A 19,764-nucleotide genomic window follows, 5' to 3' on the forward strand; every position below is an offset into this window, starting at 1 on the left:
AAACTTGACCAGCGGAGACTATCAACTGCTCCATTAGAAGTAGAGATATCTCGTTGTGACCACTCTCATCTAGCCTGTGGGTTACCGTCACCGGACATTGGAGGCACTTGTATATCTATCTATCTATCTATCTATCTATCTATCTATTTATACCTCTATCTATCTATCTATCTATCTATCTATTCTATACTAGTAGAGTGCCCGTGCATTGCCACGGACTCCTGAAATAATTTACAAGAGTTACATGTTAACTTTTTAAGGCCTCGCTCTATCGTAGATGCAGACCCCGCCACTGATTCCATCCCGCCTTGGCCACCGCGCTGCCCCATCGCGTTCGCCTTCGCCTGCCCCGACCCTGCCCGCCTCCTCTCCGGCCATCTCCGCCTCTGGTCCATCCTCCGCCTGGCCCCGCTCCGTCCGCCTCCTCTCTGGCGCTGCTCCGTCCGCCGCCCGCTCCGTCCGCCTCCGCCCCGCACCGCACGCCGTCGCCCCGCTCCGTCCGCCTCCACCCCACTCCGCACGTCGCCGCCCCGCTCCCCGCTCGGCCGTCGCCCGCTCCCCGATGGCGCCGAAGAAGACGCCGAAGGGCAAGTCCGGTTTCTTCGGCATGAGGGCGAAGCCCTCCGGGAACTTCGGACTGGAGTTCTCCGACGCCGAGCAGCGTTCGTGGCTCGGCACGTAGCCCACTACCGATGAGGTCGTGCCTACGATGTGGCGGTGTGGCGTGCCGGACAGCCGAAGACGGACCTAAACTTTCCGGAGGTCGAGTCCCAGGCGGTGGCGGAGTGGTTCGTGCCGCGACGCATCCGTATGGGGGAGATGCCGGCTAAGAAGGCGAAGAAGAGACCGGCGGTTGTTGTCGCTCCCAGCGAGAGCGATGAGGCGGTGATGGCTTGGTTTGCGCGATTTGTAATTTGCTGCAAAGCCATCTCTAATGAAATGCTATTTGCTACATTTTTTAAATAGAAAAATTATTCCGATCAGCCAGCCATAACTCAACAGACCAATCTCTAATGAATGCTATTTGCTATATTTTTTAAATAGAAAAATTATTCCGATCAGCCAACCATAACTCAACAGACCAATCTGAACCCACATTTTCTAAAGTAAAGAAATTATTTCCCTTGATAGATCAAGATGCCAAAGTGGCGTTTGCCCGACTGCTATGTTCCTACACACATAGCAAATTATTTTTCAAATCAAGGAATTAAGAAAAAGAAGAATATCATGATGTTCGTGGCACTTGCCAGGTCTGCCATGCTACCATGGCATCGTCTTTTTAGTCTCTACCCACATGCCGAGTTGAGAAATAATCTTCGGATATACACATTGCTAATACACTCACGTACATAATGGCCCTTGGCTGATTGATTTGGCTGGCTCTTAACACAAGCACACAACATACAAAATCAGTCAATGGCCACACGTATGCATTGTTTACTTTATTCCAATTGTGATGCAATCGTGACACCTACTCGCCCCGTCCGCTCGCCCGTCACGGTAATTGCCTACTCGCCGCTGGTGCCAACCGCTCGACCTCGCCACCGCCACTCACCACTCAGTCTTCACCGGCTGCCCATTGCCTCTTGCACCACCCGCGTGCTCACTCGGCCCAATGTTGTTGATTGGAATGCGGGACTGAAGGTAATCCATGGACAGGTTTTAGTTCTGCTTGGCATTAATATTTGGTACTTGTCAATCCATCTAACGCACAAAAAATCGACTCTCAGACAGAAAAGTGATGTAATTCATTTGTCAAGTACCCAGCTCTAAAAACTCAGTGACAAATGAATCTAGTAGAAGTAAAAATGGTAAGAAGCACTCAGCTCAAACTATAACATAGCTAAAATTAATTAATTTAACAATTGTGGTTCAATAGTTGGAACACTGCAGTTTTCTTTATATGGACTTATACTAAAGATAATTTAGGTATGGGAGAGAAAAACATCACCTCCAATCATTAACATCCCAATATTCTGACATAGATTTGGCACTGACTTCTCTAGATGAACAATGATCCCAATGTCCCTCTTACTGGATAGCAAGTCCAATGTCAACAGCAATACGCAATAGGGAGCGACATCTGAAATCTTGTGGTCCATAGCAATTAGAGTCCTTCTCAAGAACTTATCCTGCTTCGATAACCACATATGAACCAACCATAGAAGCTCCATGGCCTGAAAAATTGGATGTGGGGAGCCATGCTTATAACATTTAGACCTGTGACAAAGGCATATATCAAGACCTTTTGCCAAACGTGAATTTCAATCCAAAATGATTACAATGGACTTAGATATAGAAATACCTTCCTTGGTTTATTCCCTTAATTTTCCAGTCTGTGTGCATATAAATGTTACAAGAAATCAAAACCCAAGAGGTATCAGCAAAAGAAGGCACTATGAACTGAGAGAAGTAATTACCTCTTCTAGTATAGTCTCAAACACTTTCCATATCTTTTGTACGAGCTCTTGCTGAACTTGAGAGTCATTATTGTCATAAAGCTCATAACTGAAAGACAATATAAGATGTTATATTAGTTGCATCTTTATTTGGGTTTAGCATGTCTATGAACATATAGAACATAGATAAAGTTGTACCCCTCAAGATCATGGTAAAAAAGCAGAGTCGTCTCCACTTGTGTGGCACATGAAGAAAATTTACTGGATCGGAACACACACCAGCACTTGTTCTCTTTATGGACCATGGCACAAAATTTGTGATATCAGCAAAAGGAATTTCTGGCGCTATTCTCAATGTTCTGTTCATTCACACGCAATGGAATTATCTGTAACATTATATATGTACATGATGCATACTGAAGTATAAGCATAATCTCTCATTTTGTTAAAAAGGTTGCCTTTTTGTACATGGATTATCAAAACCTGTCCTATAAATTTTCATATGCTAGAAAAAGGCACTACTTTTAGACGTACCAAAATACCAAAGTGAAATATATTTAGTATATCCATCGTTCATGGAGGCATGTATTGATGATGCCCCACATGGGGGGCCTTATTTAGAAGCTGATTGTTCTTATAAAGGTGAATGTGGGCATGTGCGTACTCATATGAAGGTGAATTTGCCTCCCATTTATGGTCTTAAGATTTGTTGGAGATTAGAGAAACTAAAACAGACATGTCTGATGGTGGTCATGTTTATTATTCCTGCAATTTCAGAGGTATATATATTGACTATGGCAGTTGGCAACCATAGTTGCAGTTCTCCCTATTCTCAAAATAATTATGCAAATCTCAGATGATAATAGTACAAGGATGCCCAAAAATCTAAAGTAGAAATGAAATAATGCTATTGTTTTTACTTCTAAAAGAGTAGCCAATATGATAATCTAAACTATAACTTCAGATGCTTACAGGCACCTTGGGTAGTTGTCACCAATAAATTTTCTCCGATCAATAGTCAGTATTTCAACTCTCCATAAAGCATGATTTGCATTATTTTTACCATGTATAATGAAAATCACTGGTAACTTCATATCTCATTTGCTCACCAATGGCAACTGGAATGTGTGTGCTGGAATAGAGGCCTGAAATACTGTAAGCCTGGCAAAGAAGCACCGTAAAGTTGTCACTCCCAGGAAACTCCATGAATAATAATGTATTTTGGAAAGGAGGCAAAGTTCAATTTCCAAGTAGGTGGGCATTGTACAGCAATGAGTTTACTAAACTGTACTCCCTCTGTTCCTAAATATAAGTCTTTTAAGAGATCTCGATAAGAACTACATACGGATGTATATAGACATATTTTAGAGTATAGATTCACTCATTTTGCTCAGTATGTAGTCTGCATTGGAATCTCTAAAAAGACTTATATTTAGGAACGTAGGGAGTACATATTACAATGCACACTTGTTGTACTGGCATAGTTTAGATTATAATCGGTTTATAGGCACAAACAAATTAAATTACTCATAAATATTTAAACCAGACAGATGGTTGATTATGTTTAAACCAGACAGATGGTTTCATTCAGTGGATTAGAGCGAACAAACACGCATCAATGATTATTAGAGGAGTTGGGGCAGGAAATCAAGTGACCAGAATTGAACTCTCTCTCTCTCTCTCTCTCTCTCTCAATTCAAGGCAATTCATTAATATATGTTGCTCCTTTCAGTTCAGGGCCTTCCTTTTCTTGTGCCAGCACACATGCCACCTAAATCGATATGGCTGAAACACATGCCATCACACATGCCACCTACATAGAAATGGCTGACACACCATTCTAAGGAATAGATTACACATAACCTTGATGACAGAACTACTGCCAATGTAAAATATTTGTAAGCCTAATTGAGAACTATGTCAGAAAATAAAATAAAATAAAATTGTCACTATTGTATTCTTGTAAAACAAATTATCACTCGTGTTCTTGGTAAACACGATGAGATGTAAACAGTCAATGAGATTATTAGAAGTGATAAAAATGGAAATGCACAAGAAGCACAACATATTAACAAAAAAAATTAGAGCAAGGACTGACATGACGATAGGAAAAATGAATAATGAGGTTATTAGAAGTGATAAAAAAAGAAATGCACAAGCAATGCAAAATACTAAAAAGAATTCTAGAAGGTTTCACATGACTATGGGCAAATGGTTTTTGCTTTCAGCGAATTTATGGAGACAACAGGTGGCTCTGAGCTTGGCAACCTAGCATGTACTGAATATATCTTTGAATGACTTACTGCAAGTGTGTGTCATTAAAGTAACGAAATTGTTCTTCACAAGCTTGATTCCTGATAATCAAGGGCCAATGCATCAGACTTATGCATAGAAAAGAGACCAAGTTGATGCAAAACTCTCACATATTACAACACCGCTGCCACTGCAATTCAGGCAGCTCCTTGTGTGCCGCCTTGTTCTTCTATATCCGCAACAAGTTCATTTGGTCCACAAATTGTTTGGCCGAATGCACTTATTAACATTACAACACATAGGCAAGCTAGAAATCTTCGCATAAGGGGGATACCTTCTTCCTACATGAGATTAAAAAAATGTACATCAGACTTCAAAGCAAAACGATCCTTGACGATTGAGGGAATCAAATTTCAGAGGACCACCAGGGGCCCCATCTTGCTGTGACTGGTAGTGAGGAGCAGCCCCAGAGTAGCATCATGTATCATAAAAATCATGCTTGGAGTGAAAACAAACAAACTTGCATCGTAATCTGCTACCAACTGTACACTGCATGTTACCTACAAAGCAAACTAAAAGAAAAGTATTTCTTGTTTGAGAACCGAAGAGACATGCACACATATCATGGTATGAAAAGATAATAGAGTTGCAATTTGATGCAATCATCAAGATAGGTTTGAGTGTCGTGAGGATGGAGTCAGAGCTTCACGGCCACCTGAAGCGAAGAAGTGCAGTCGTATTGGATTTAACAGGAGCCGGTCATCATCACCATACAGCAAGAGATGCAAGCAATTGGTCGCCGGACCCACGCAGTCCCGACCATACATGCGATCGCAAACCTCCCAACATGAAGATCAGAACACAAAATTTGAATCAATTTGGTCCTCTTCTCCTGAGAGAATGAATGAATGAATGAGCTTACCACATCTGAATCTGTTGTTGCCGCTACAAGTCAGGCTTATAGCAATAGAACTTGCAGCCCCTGCTGAACGCGAATGACAGCCATTGAACAAATCACAATTACACCCCACTCCATGAACATATTTAATTTGCATTCCAAGGTACCAGATGATGCCGACGGCAAAGGGGTCATGGCCGTAGATGATGAAGCAGAGGTCGGCGCTGACGAAGTCCATGAAGGCGCCGAAGATGGCCACTGGGTCCTGCCCTGCCATGTCGGCATCGCCGGGGAAGCCAGGAACGCATGGTCAAACGTACATTAGCAGGAAGCACACACAGCGGCAGGGCACATCACGTACACATGCTGGGTACAAACGAACAATCTTATAGTACACAAAAAACAGAGCAAGGATAAATAAATTTGCTTTCTCAAGAAATAAATTAGGGTTCACAGGAACTTCTTGAAAGCTGAATAAAACTGTTGCTTATTGATTGATTTGGTGCGGCATACAAGAGTATATAAGAGGGTACAAACCGACTTGGGGTAGGGGTACAAAACTGACTTGGACTAGAAGTCGTATACCATAAGGACTACTCTAACATCCCCCCGCAATATCAACGGCAGGCTCGACGACGGTGAGACTGAAACATATATCTTGAAACGGCTTAGTAGGCAGTGCCTTGGTGAAAATGTCAGCAAACTGAGCCGTAGAGGGAACATGAAGCACCTGAACCTGACCAAGAGCAATCTTTTCACGAACAAAATGAATATCAATCTCAATATGCTTTGTGCGTCGGTGTTGAACTGGATTGCCGGTCATGTAGACTGCTGATATGTTGTCACAGTAGACAATAGTGGCCTGCTCAAATGGCCTGTGTAGCTCGGAGAGTAACTGTCGAATCCATATTGTATCTGCAACGGCATGTGCCACAGCACGATACTCAGCCTCGGCCAACGAACGTGAGACTGTAACCTGTCTTTTCGAAGACCAAGAAATCAAATTGTTACCAAGAAAAACACAAAAACCGGAAGTGGACCTTCGAGTGTCAGGACAACCAGCCCAGTCTGCATCAGAGTATGTGGTAAACGGGTTTGGAGAAGAATTATTGAGGTGGAGACCATGATTGAGAGTTCCTTTTAGATAACGAAGAATGCGTTTAACATGATTATAGTGAGGAACCCGGGGATCATGCATATAGAGACATTCTTGTTGAACAGCAAAAGAGATTTCAGGACGAGTAATGGTGAGATATTGGAGAGCACCTGTTAGGCTACGATAGAGAGTATGATCGGAAAAGGGTTCACTGGTAGCCGAAAGTTTAAAACTAGTATCGACAGGAGTGCGAGATGATTGACAGTCAAGCATACCAGCACGATTAAGAAGATCAAGAATATACTAGCGTTGGGAAAGAAAAAGGCTGGAGGAATCTCGAACGACAGCAATGCCTAAGATATGCTGAAGGAGTCCTAGGTCAGTCATAGAAAATTAGACCTAAGAAGAGAGACAATACGATCTAAGAACTTTTGAGAGGATGCGGTAAGAATGATATCATCTACATAAAGAAGTAAATAGGCAGTGTCAGAAGTTTGATGATACACAAAAAGAGAGGTGTCGGAGAGAGATGGAGTGAAGCCTATTGTTTGGATGAAGGAGGAGAAGCGTTGAAACCAAGCTCGTGGGGCCTGTTTAAGACCGTAGAGAGATTTCTGAAGAAGACATACATGAGTTGGAAAGGATGGATTTTCAAAACCCAGAGGTTGCTGGCAGTAGACAGTTTCTTGAAGGGAACCATGGAGGAAAGCATTTTTAACGTCAAGTTGGTGAATAGGCCAGGAAGAGGAGACAGCAACACTAAGAACGGTGCGAATGGTGCTAGGTTTAACAACAGGAGAAAAGGTTTCTTCATAATCAATTCCTTGTTGCTGAGAAAAGCCACGACAAACCCACCTGGCTTTATATCATGAGAGGCTCCCATCGGAGTGGAACTTTTGGCGAAAAATCCATTTGCCAGAAACAATATTTGTATTGGGAGGACGAGGAACAAGTTGCCAGGTGTTGTTTTGAAGTAAAGCATTATATTCTTCTTGCATGGCAGCGGCCCAGTTGGGATCAAGTAGAGCAGTTTTGTAATTCTTTGGGAGGGAAGTGAGAGATACGGAGGTATGAAGGTTTAGGCGGTTTTGGGGTTGATGAAATCCTGATTTGGCCCTAGTACGCATGCAATGATCATTAATTGGGGCTGCTGTAAGAATAGCACGAGGGGGTATGGTGGGTACGGGTTAGTCCGGCGCATCGGAAGAGTCGGACGAAGGAGTAGGGCTGGGTGATGGAGTGGGGGGGGGGGCGGGGGGGGGGGGGGGGGGAGCAGGGGTCGGAGGTGTTGGGGACGTCTCGGGTGGGGTGAGGGTAGGGTTGGTATGGGCTATGGCGGGTGTTAATGGTGGTGGTGGTGTGTTGTGTTCAGCAGGTAGGGGAGTATATAGTTGGAAAGGACGGGGAGAGGGGGTGTTTGCGGAGCTAGGGGTGTTTGATGGTGTAGTAGTGCGTTGTGAGAAAGGAAAAATGTGCTCAGCAAACCTGACATGACGAGAGACATGAACGTGTCCGGTGTGAAGGTCGAGACAGCGATAGCCTTTGTGCTCGTCAGAGAAGCCAAGAAAGGCACATGGGATAGAGCGTGGTGACAATTTATTTGCAGAAGTGGCATAGGCATTGGGAAAACAGAGACAACCGAAAACACAAACCGCGGAGTAGTCGGGATGGGAAAGAAAGAGGGAATAATAGGGAGTAGTGTTGGGTTTAGTTTTAGAAGGGCGAATATTTAGAAGGAAGGTGGCCATGTGTAGGGCTTCAGCCCAAAACTTGGGAGGCAGAGATGATTGAATGAGGAGAGTGCGAACGATATCATTGAGGGTGCGAAGAGAACGTTCGGCTTTACCATTTTGAGGGGATGTGTAGGGACATGAGAACCTTAGCAAGATGCCATGTTGTAAGAAGAAAGTATGATTTTTAATGTTATCAAACTCGCGACCATTGTCACATTGGATAAAGCGAATTGGGAGGAAGAAGTGAACAGACACATAGCGTTGAAAATTAAGAAAGAGAGAATGGACCTCGGATTTGTTGCGTAGAGGAAAAGTCCAGACAAAGTGGGTGAAATCATCTAGGATAACAAGGTAGTATTTAAAACCCGAAACACTTGCAATGGGAGAGATCCATAAATCACAATGTATTAATTCAAAGGGATAAGTGCTACAAGAGCTAGAGGAACTAAAGGGAAGACGCACATGTTTGCCTAATTGACATGACTCGCAAAACACAGAATTATGAGAGTCCCTATTACATGGTATGGTAAATTCACTAAGCATAGAAGCTAAGACGACAGGGTTGGGATGGCCCAAGCGACAATGCCAGAGATCGACGGAGACCAGCATGGATATTGGAGGGGTGGCGGCAGGAACTCCATTAAGAGAATAAAGATCACCAGAGCTATTGAAGCGAGCGATCTCGGCCTTGGTTAGGTAATCCTTCATAGATAAACCAAAAGGGTCGAATTCAGCCGAAACTAGATTGTCGCAAGTAAATTGGCGAACAGAAATAAGATTTTTAATGAGGGAGGGTGCAACTAGAACATCGCGAAGTAAAAGAGGTTTAGTGGAAGAGGGAAGTTGAGCCTGACCAACACAATATATAGGAATAGATGATCCATCTCCAAGGGTAATGGAAGGGAAATGAGATTTAGTGCAAGATGATAACCAATTACTAGATGCAGACATATGACTAGAGGCCCCTGAATCAAAGATCCAATCCGTACCTGAGTTTCCTTGTGCAGCAAAGTTATTCATGGCCTGGAGAAAAGCGGCTTGATCCCAGCTCGGCGTCGCAGGTGAGGGTGGCGTCGGGAGTAGTGCCGGCGGATATGATGGTGAAGGCAGTAGGGCCGGCTGGGGAGTGTAGTAGGAGCCGCCGTCAGTGGAGTAGTGACCATAAGGAGCATACGTCGGGACGGCGTGAGAGGCATTGGCCGGCTGTGGTGAGGGTGGCGTCGGGAGCAGGGCCGGCTGAGGTGTGTTGTAGGCGCCGCTGTCGGTGGTGCAATGACCATACGGAGCATACGTCGGGGCGGCGTGATCGGCATTGGCCGGCTGTCAGGGGTTGAGAACCCCGGGAGCACCAGTAAGCGGCCGAAGGCCGGGTTGCCAGACACCTGAGTATGCCGGCGGAGCACCGAGGGCGGTCGGAGCGGACCAGGGCATGGGCCATGCCTGTACGAGCCCCGTCCAAGGATCATGAGGAGGCCGCCATGCAACCGCAGATGGAGCACTGGTGGGTGGTGCAGGACTCGGTGCTGGTGATGTCGTAGGCAGAACCGAACGAGTCGACGACGGCTTGTAGATAGGGTTTTTGCCGCGGTAGTTCGGACTAGGGCGCCAGCCTGGGGGCGGTTGAGCAGATGACGATGCGGACGACCCGGCGGCAGGAGACGACATGGAAGGCGACGCTGGTGTAGACGACAGAGGAGGACGAGCCGCAACATGAAAGACCTTGGGGTGAGAGTCCTTGCGAGCTTGTGTTTCCGCCGCGAGTTGTAGCAGGGAACGAACTTCAGCGAAGGTAGGAGGAGGCCGTATCATCGGTATGAACGAGGCTTGCTTGTGAAAGTCTTCGCTGAGGCCGACAACGACGATGTTGATTAGCTGTGAGACGTTGACTGTATCGCCGAGTTCGCGGAGCTCATCACCAATGGTCTTAACGCGCTGGCAGAACAGGTTCACCGGGGCGTCTCCTTGCACCATATTGCGAAGCTCGGTGTGGAGAGCGTTTTTCAGAGCGTCGGTGTTCCTTTGGAAGAGCTGACGGAGGAAGTGCCAGATGTTGGCAGCGGTGGCGCCGTCGTGATCGAGCATGTTGAAGATTTCGGTGGTGATGCGGGTGTAGAACCACTGGACGATCGCGAGATCATCTTTCGACCATTGCAGATCGTCGAGGTGGGAAGACAGTTGGCGGCGACATGCGAGCGCAGGTTGCAGCGGCCGAGGTGGAGATCGAAGAGATGTCTCCAATGGTAGTAGTTGTGGGCGGCGAGATCAAGAACTATGGGGATGTAGGGGCTGACATAGAAGATTGTGTCGGCAAGAGATATTGGTGCGGCGAGGATGGGTGCAGGGTAGTTTTGTGGAGCTATGGTGAGGGCCGAGAGAGAAGCGGCTGCGACGTTGGCAGCCTTGGCGATGAGCGCGGCCCGGCGCTCGAAGTAGCCGGGCGGCGGCGGCGGCATAGGCGGAGCCATACCCTAGACCCTGGGACCGGTATCTGATACCATGAAAGCTGAATAAAACTGTTGCTTATTGATTGATTTGGTGCGGCATACAAGAGTATATAAGAGGGTACAAACCGACTTGGGGTAGGGGTACAAAACTGACTTGGACTAGAAGTCGTATACCATAAGGACTACTCTAATACTTCTCAACGTGCTTTTGTTGCACATTCTCGGATAAAATTTGCAGTGCCCATTGCTCTGCTTTGAGACTATAGAAAGCAAACACAAAGCGAACAGAAAGTGAACATACATGTTCCTCTCGATTCAGGGCACGCCGCCGCTCCTCACTGGCCGCAACGCCGCCACGCCCTGCCATTGGGTTATGCGATTGCCTCGGTGCCGTCGTCCTAAAGGTCAGGGGGCACACACTTCAGGGGCTGCTCGCTGGCCGCAATGCCGCCACGCCCTGGGGTTATGCCACCAAGCCCTTGCGGCGGTCCGCGCCGTCGTCCCACGATTCGGGGCCCTCGACCATGGCACAATCGATGAGTCTGACAGAGGCAGCAGATCACTAAGTTCTGGCCCCTATGCGCCTCGGATGTGACGGCAACAGCAGGGCACCGATGACTCGCGGGCGTCGGCCAGTGCCCGGGGAGCTGAGGAGTCGGCGGCGTCAGGCAGGGCGAGGAGATCGGAGAGAAGAAGAGAACGGCAGTGCGAGGACGCGAGGAGTGCATGCGTCGGGAGGATCGTGTCCAGGGCTTGCGTGAACGGCTTGGTCTTCGGCGGCCACCTCGAGCCCCTTCCGTCACGGCTGCGCGATCTCAGATCCGGGAGCCGCTTCCTTGACGAGCACGTGCGCTTCGCGGACGTGGAGCTTCGCCGCCTCACCTTGACGAGCAAGCGGATCCGACAATGAGGAGAAGGGTGGGAGCGGTGGAGGTGGCTGAGCGGGAGAGAAGTAGGGACGGCGGCGGCGGCGGAGGGAGAGATGGAGGCAGTGCCAGGGGTGGATCGAGAGGAGGTTTTTTTTCGTGCGAGGGAGGCTAGGGCGTCGTCCGATTTTTTGTTCGCTAGTCATAATTGTCCCTCGTTAAATTTCGTAGGTTATATTTCGTAGATTTTTTTTAGGACGAAAAAAAACAGCAAAGGTGGGACGAAAATCGACCGACGGAGACTACTAACTGCTCCATTAAGAGCTGTTAATCAGTAATTACAGACTCTCAAGAAATTTCCACATTAATCAGTAATTAGGAGCTGTTAATCTGGTGGGGCCAAATTATTACGGTGTAGATTAACCCATGAAATCTTGACAGAAAAAACCCGCACGAAACGCCCTGAATCCTTTCTTAGAAGAAAACTCATATTTTATTATACTCCACGATCACTTTATCAGTTGAAAAAGTAGTAAGGAAAACTCCCACAAAAAAGGAAGAAAGAAAAACGTTTATCTTAATCTATTCGTATATTCATCGAATAAAAAAAACTTTTCCTCATGCGGTAACACCCGAGATCCCATCTAATCCTCCGGCTGAAAAAAAAACTCATACATGCCAACCTCCCGATCCTAAAAAGAAGCGGTCACGCACAGGATCTATCTTCCGTCTGGAAAAAGAAAACTATCACGTCTATCCTCATCTTCCGATAAAAAAACACGTCTATCCCCACCCCCCAATCCTAAAAACAAGTGGTCACGCACAAGATAGCATCTATCTTCTGTCGCAAAAAAAAAAAAAATCCACGCCTATCCTCATCTCCCGACCAAAAAAAATCACATCTATCCTCACCTGCCGATCCTAAAAAGAAACAGGCACGCCCAAGATCCCATCTATCTTTTGTCTAAAAATATTTATGCCCATCTACACCTCCCGATCCTCTTTTACGTGCAACAACGTCCTCTGCCCCTAATATTTATCCACAAAGCTAGGGTTCAGGTTGCCTCCACTGTTGCTCCTTGATCGCTTCCGTCTCTTGGTGATGCAGGTCCAAACTGCCAATTATTTTCCGGCAAACTTAGATGGAGCAACTCTTTGCTGCAGGTGCTTTTGGCCGAGGGTAACAAACACATACAATAGGTAAGCAGATTGGTTGGTTCCTTCCATGGACGCACGTACATACATGTGATGGTGATTGATTTAATCTGGGTACGTAGATGTGCATGAGGCAGCACATTCAACCGATCACCGGTGGTTGATTTAATCTGGTACGTAGATGTGCATGAGGCAGCAGATTCAATTGATCAACGGTGGCACAGGACGGCCTCGACAAGCCAAAGGTAAAAACAAAGAAGGCATAATAAGTTCTTCTACATATCTGAATTCGTGGAGTCAATTATTTATTGTGGATTTATCAAGCTCATTAGATCCACAAACATTAAAGGAACAATAAGTTTACTTACAGATTTGAATTCAAATGGATCTCCTGTACATTTGATTCATCACACTTATTGGTTCAATCATGGTCAGGGCCGGTCCTGAGATTTCAGGGGCCCGGGGCGAGTCTACAACTTTGGGGCCCTTAATACAAACATCATGACAAATCAGTATCGTATACAAGATGTTTCCAATAAATGTCATTGTCATTAACGAATTAACTATGTTCTTAGGGCCTCTTACATTTTTATCGTCGATGTTGATGCCAAAATTTTCTTCCGCTTCAATTTAGAAGTTTTCTTAGTTGGTTTCTTTTCCTCCACAACAAGTATCCCCAACTCATCATTTTCTCTTCCTTTTTTTCAATCTACTCCTTCCGTAAACAAATATAAAATATTCTAACTCTTTTCTTATTAGGAAGTAGCATACGTTTTAATGTATTTATTCACTCATTTCAGTTCATATTTATTTAAGAAGGGAGTACTGGATATCATACATTGTAAACGACAGTAATATATAGCACAAATTGTTAGGAAAAAAATTGCATCGAAGGTTGAACGATGCATGCTATGCATCATGTAAATTACGTAAATTAGCAATATACGTATAGGAAATAGGGATTGGTTGTATGGCACACCTTGAATCATACAGATCGGTGTCGCCATGTAGGCGAACGCTTGTCGAGTGCTCGGCGGCTCGGCTCGGCAATGGCACCGTGTTGACTGGAATCTGGCGGGACACTCTATGATATGCGTGTGTATTCAAGGCCCAAGGACAGGGTAGCGGAGTTCATCAGCGTATTGCCGCAGTCAGGGCCATGGAGTTAGATCGTCCAGCACCTGCCTGACGGCAACTCGCGATCGGGGCCCTGAACTACAGATCGTAGGAAAGAGCCAGAGACGCACGATTCTTCAAAGAAAGAAATCGCTGATTAAGGAAAGAAAGAAACCGCTGATTGCCTGCGTTGGTTAGCTGCATTTGTGTGGCTGGGGTACATACGTTTTAGGCGAGGATGGGCTACCTACGTAGCATACAGAATACCTGGCGCGGGGCCCCTGTATTTGGGGGGCCCAGGGCGGCCGCCCCCTCTGCCCCCCTCAGGGCCGGCCCTGATCATGGTGATACATATAGGCCGTTACTGATGCTAAAACGTGCACATACTTTTCTTGATAGTGCAAATCGATTAATGATGCATGTCATGGCAACAGACTTGGTTGCAGTATGTAGAAGCAACACATATTCATCTCGCTCTCTACCCAATCTGTGAATGTGAGCTTCAATTTTTCTTGATTTCCTATTTTATTGAGGAATCTGATTCCAGTTGTTAGCTGTGAATTATATTAATAGTGTGCAGTACCATTATTTCAGTGCTTGAAAGGAGTGGAAGACGGTCATTGTCTATGCATATCCATGATTCTAATTATGAATTAAGATGGACCATTGAATTCTTTAGGAACATTAAATAATCAAGCTGCTCTCTACGTTGCAGATATCCAAAAGTAAGGGAGTGATAATTATTGGTGACGCCTTATGGGTACACAATGTGAATATGCACGAGGGTGGTTACGCAATAGAAGTAGAAAAAATGGAGCTCAGAGGTGAGTTCAGCTGTATGGTATCCCAGAATTATCACTGTTGTAATTTTTGGGAAACAAAATACCGAAGTAACTACTTGAGTTGTAGTAATGTGCATGATCAAAATCCTATGGGAGATCAGTTCTGAACTAAAAATATAACATCTTAATTGTGACAATACAGTGTGAACATGTGCGAGGTGGTGCATTAGGTATAGAAAAAGTGAAGCTCCAACGTGAGTGCAAGTATATAGTTTTCCAGAGTTTTTTTCTTGACAATTTTTTTTATGGTTGTAACATATAATAGTATTGTCATTTTGGAAAACAGATAACCAAAATTACTACTATGGTTGTACTGATGCATCTGATCAAATTAAATCCCGTGGTAGATTAATTGTTGACTAAAAAGGTAGTATCTTTACTTCATGCATCTCCCTTTACTGACTTCTCCGTCTTTACATGATGGAGAGTCAGATGGCGCGGCCTGCAGGAGCTAAGCTCAATTTGTTTGTACATGAAGACAAGCTCAATTTGTTTGTACATGAAGACACACATCTGGTTCCCAGAGTCAAGCCATACTTTCAGTCCTTGACTGATTGATGCACCTTGGGAGACAAACAGTAACAGCTAACAACAACAACACCATTTTGTTCAGCAATGAGATCATCCAGGCACTCCCTCCTCAATAGGCAAGCTAAGTAGTACTTTCCCAATCAGATACGGGAAGGTGCCAAATTACACACACTAGTTAAACTCTAATGCTAATCTAATGAAGATGATAACCAACAATGTACAGTTTTATTTCTGTAGCAGTTTATGGAGAAAAGTGGGTCTCACATATCACACTACAAGCATTCATTCATTGCTATGAACAATTTTTATGTACAGAATCTTATTGGCGTATCATTATTCATCATATCATTTCTTAGTTTCATTCCACGATACTAATTGAAGTGGATGATCTGGTGACAAAAGTTAATAAAGGTGAAATCGTTAGACGTGGAACATATCTAACATTCCAAGTATCATATCATATTTTAGACAAATATACTGTAGCTGGCCACGGCTGGACATATATACATGTAAATTGTGCATGTTATCTTCTAATGAAAGATATATATAAGATCAAAATGGAAGTAAGAATATAAATCCACATACACTAGCAATTTCCTAATTTATAAACCTGAGCTTAAGGCATTTTCTACACTTATATATATTTGGACCAAACAAGTGATATATTGCTGTTTTGTGTGGCTGCTATATCAGAGAACGTTATGGACATTGCGTTCTCTTTTTCCATTAAAGAGTACTCGGCAAGATACTCATTTGAATTGCCATGTGATTCAGCATTCACATTATCCATGCTTTATAAAAAGCATGTAGTGTTCTTTCTTATAACCTATCTTTCGTATAAATAGGATGGGCTTCATTAGTACTTTTCCATTTTTAAAATATAACTAGAAATGTAGGGAAAGGCTGGGCACAAAAGACCCAAAGTGATCGGGCCCTTCCCCGGACTCCGCGCAAGCAAGAGCTACGTGCACCGGGCTGCCACTAACTAGGCGTAAGCAAAATATGATGCTTGCTGATATTAACATAGCGGAAACATGCTGACAACATATTTGTGGTAAAATAATCATTTTTTTCTACATGTACGTTTGGTACTTCACCTTCATTATATTTCTAAATGAAACTGCATGAACATATTGAGTGTAAACCGTAAGCTCCCAAGCTTCACATAGCCCAAACATTCAAAGGAAGATCCTAATTTTTTATCTTACATGTAAACATCTATACAAACATTTGACTACAAAATATCTGCATTTGCAGGTAACATAAAAAAGAATAATGTACTGATCTAAAATAGCAAATAGTACTACATAAAATATGATACCTTCGTATGACTTTCTTTTAAAATAACAAATAGCAGTACACTTCTACATGTACATTTTTCTCGAACTTCAGAATGCATTTTTGTTATTTTTATAACACAACTCAAAGGAGGCATACATGATAATATCTTATTAGTGTCACTACTATGTTTTCCCTTCATTAATATTCTAAGTACAGATCTGCCAACCAATAGTTAATTTATAACTATACAGTTCTGTATCAGTGTATGATAATTGAAAAACTTTACACATATCAAAATCATCTGATTAACATTTTTCACAAATTTTATCATTCCTATCATACAGTAACCAATGTGCATTGTTGCATTTTATTGGTTGCAACTATTCAAAATTGTATATATAATTATTTTTCAATTTTTTCAAACACATATAAAATGCAAGGAATATTAATATAAGGTCACTTATTCGGTTAAATAGACTAGCCCGTGCGGACGCACGGGTTGACGACTAGTGCCTATAATGTACGACCAATCTGCCATGCACTCTCATCTGGCCGCGGTCATGTGGTGCTGTCCCATTTGTCCGTTCGTCGGATATTCTGGCGAGATTCGATTGGCACCGTGTGCATCCGCTGGCTTGTGTGTGCATACGACGTGTGATCATCAGGAAGCAATTGGCTGCTCATCTATCGTATTTGGGCGTGTTAATATGGCCCATAACCTTGGGGATGCAAAATTAGTCTGTTTGGTTGCATGGGCTGTATCCATTGTGGCCCGCACGGTTTTTAAAGCAGCCCGCGGCCTGGCTGAAGAGGAACCCCGATCCTATTCTGTGCCATAAGTGTCTGTATATGCTATTTTGCCAACCGGCGCACACCTCTGTACACTAGGTGTAGTAGCGGCCGGCCCATATTATTCCCCCTTTTTCTACCGTTTTCCTTTTTCCCTTCTTAAATTTGTTATAAATATAAATAATTTTCCAATTCACGAACCTTTTCAAATAGGAGATATTTTCCAATTTCAAGAAATTTTTAAAAAATCAAGAACTTTTTTCAAATTCATGATTTGTTTTCAGTTTTTGCTTGTTTTTTCATTTTTTGTGATCTTTATAAAATCCGTGAATTTTTTTCATTTTTCCAAACTCCATGATTATTTTTTAAATCTATTTTTTTTCAAAATTTAAAAAATATTTCAAATTCGTGATTTGTTTTTCAAAATCACTAAAGTTTCTTGAAGTCCATGATCTTTTTCAAAAATAATGTGAGCTTTTTTTCAAAATAATGAATTTTTTTTGAAATTCTTGAAATTTTCTGATTTTGTGAACTTTTTTCAAATCCATGAACTTTTCCCAACTTATTGTGATTTTCAGTGAACAAAGAAACCAATGCGTATATGGGGCGAGCGACCATGTCACGCCTTGTGTTGGGCCGACCCAGAAACATGGGACGGTGGGCGCTGGTTCTCCTTGCCGGTGCTTAAGGCGCTGACTTGCAGGTCTCTAGGAGGAACATATGAATTGGCCATTTTCTCATAGCTAGGCTTTAACTGGCGGAGTGTTTTGAAATTTGTTGAAACTTTCCCAATTGAATTGACCGTTCCCTCAGGAGCCAGGCTCCAACAGCCTTGGAGTGTTTTTTCTACTAGGAAATACTTCTTGGAACTTTTCCAGTTGAATATAAGTATGTGTTGATTTTTGAGATTTTTTCTCGAAACATTTTTATTTTGCCAAAATTTGACAAAAAAAATGGCTCTTAATTTGAATTTTAGCTCTATTGTTTCTACTCGTCAAAACTTGTTGAGACTTCCCCAGATTCAATTATTTCAATATACGAGTTTTTTTTCAATATTTTCTAGATTTTCGCTCTAATTTTTTCTACTTGGCAAAACCTGACTAAACTAGCCCAAGTTGGATATAAGGGTTGTGTAGATTTTTGAGAATTTTTGTGGAAGCTCTTTTTTGTCCAAAATTTGACCAAAAACCGGTCAGAGAGATGATGTGGCAGATGAGTTGGCACTGACTGGAATGCTAGCTGGCGAAAACTCAGGTTGAGATTGTAATCCCAGGTTGTTTCTTGTCTAGTTTTGAAAGTTGAAAGTTGCAAATTAGATGATTTCGTAGTTCAGAGTTGTGTTTTAGACTTTGGTGGTAGTTTGAGATTGTAATATTGACTTCTCTCCCGAGTCAGGGTGTCCACATGAGTCCCGGCGTTGTCCGACAACGCATCATGTAGTGTCATCTCCACTCATAATTCCACCTGTCGCAACGGGGCTCGGACGAGGTTGATCCTCTCTTAGGTCTCATGCAAGCCGGGCGCCCTGCTCAACGAGGGATGTATCATTGTCAGCACTCAGCAGCTAGCGATGCTCATCAGCACGTATCATGATGTTCATGATGATTTAAAAAATAGTATAACTTGGCGCATAATGCACAAATAAAACATGAGCAGCAATGTACTCACATATATATATATATATATATATATATATATATATATATATAGTGCTTTCAAAGAGGAAAATGCCGTGAAGCCCACGAAAATGCCTAACGGTGGACGTGCACTATGTGAACCATATCCAGGCCGTCCGTTTTCCACACTGACCAGATTCGCCCTTGTATTCACGGGGCCTGTCCCCTCGTAGACGCTTGCCCCTCATGTATCTCGGCTGCCAGAGATAGTAATATGGTGACAAAATCTAGGCGTTGTTCCATGTACCGCGGCACACTCGAGGTCTATTGCCGTGCCAAAAGTATACAGGGCAGCCTGGGCACATGTCTCTTCCTCTCACGTGACTCATTTCAATAAGATCCCGCCACTCACGGCACGGTTGTAGCTAGCCCCGGTACATCCTCACGCTATAAACATTAACGATCAATTGCCGTCCGACCGAAGCAGCCTGATCCGGGCAACACATGTCGGGGAACGTAATAATTTTAAAAAAATTCCTACGCACACATAAGATCATGGTGATGCATAGCAACGAGAGGGGAGAGTGTGTCCACGTACCCTCGTAGACCGAATGCGGAAGCGTTAGCACAACGCGGTTGATGTAGTCGTACGTCTTCACGATCCAACCGATCCAAGTACCGAACGCACGTCACCTCCGAATTATGCACACGTTCAACTTGATGACGTCCCGCGAGCTCCGATCCA

At 43.9% G+C, this 19,764-nt stretch overlaps 1 long non-coding RNA gene across 1 annotated transcript; it reads right to left on the bottom strand.

The window, feature by feature from the left end:
• Positions 1-2,420: 2,420 nt before the first annotated feature.
• On the bottom strand, positions 2,421-4,886 carry LOC125523657. The gene is made up of 4 exons (XR_007290336.1): positions 4,823-4,886; positions 3,378-3,560; positions 2,598-2,758; positions 2,421-2,508 (listed from the first exon to the last, which is right to left on the bottom strand). It is a non-coding gene; the product is annotated as an uncharacterized LOC125523657 (long non-coding RNA).
• Positions 4,887-19,764: the final 14,878 nt, after the last annotated feature.

The sequence above is a fragment of the Triticum urartu genome, chromosome 7, assembly GCF_003073215.2.
Source record: "Triticum urartu cultivar G1812 chromosome 7, Tu2.1, whole genome shotgun sequence".
Taxonomy (NCBI): domain Eukaryota; kingdom Viridiplantae; phylum Streptophyta; class Magnoliopsida; order Poales; family Poaceae; genus Triticum; species Triticum urartu.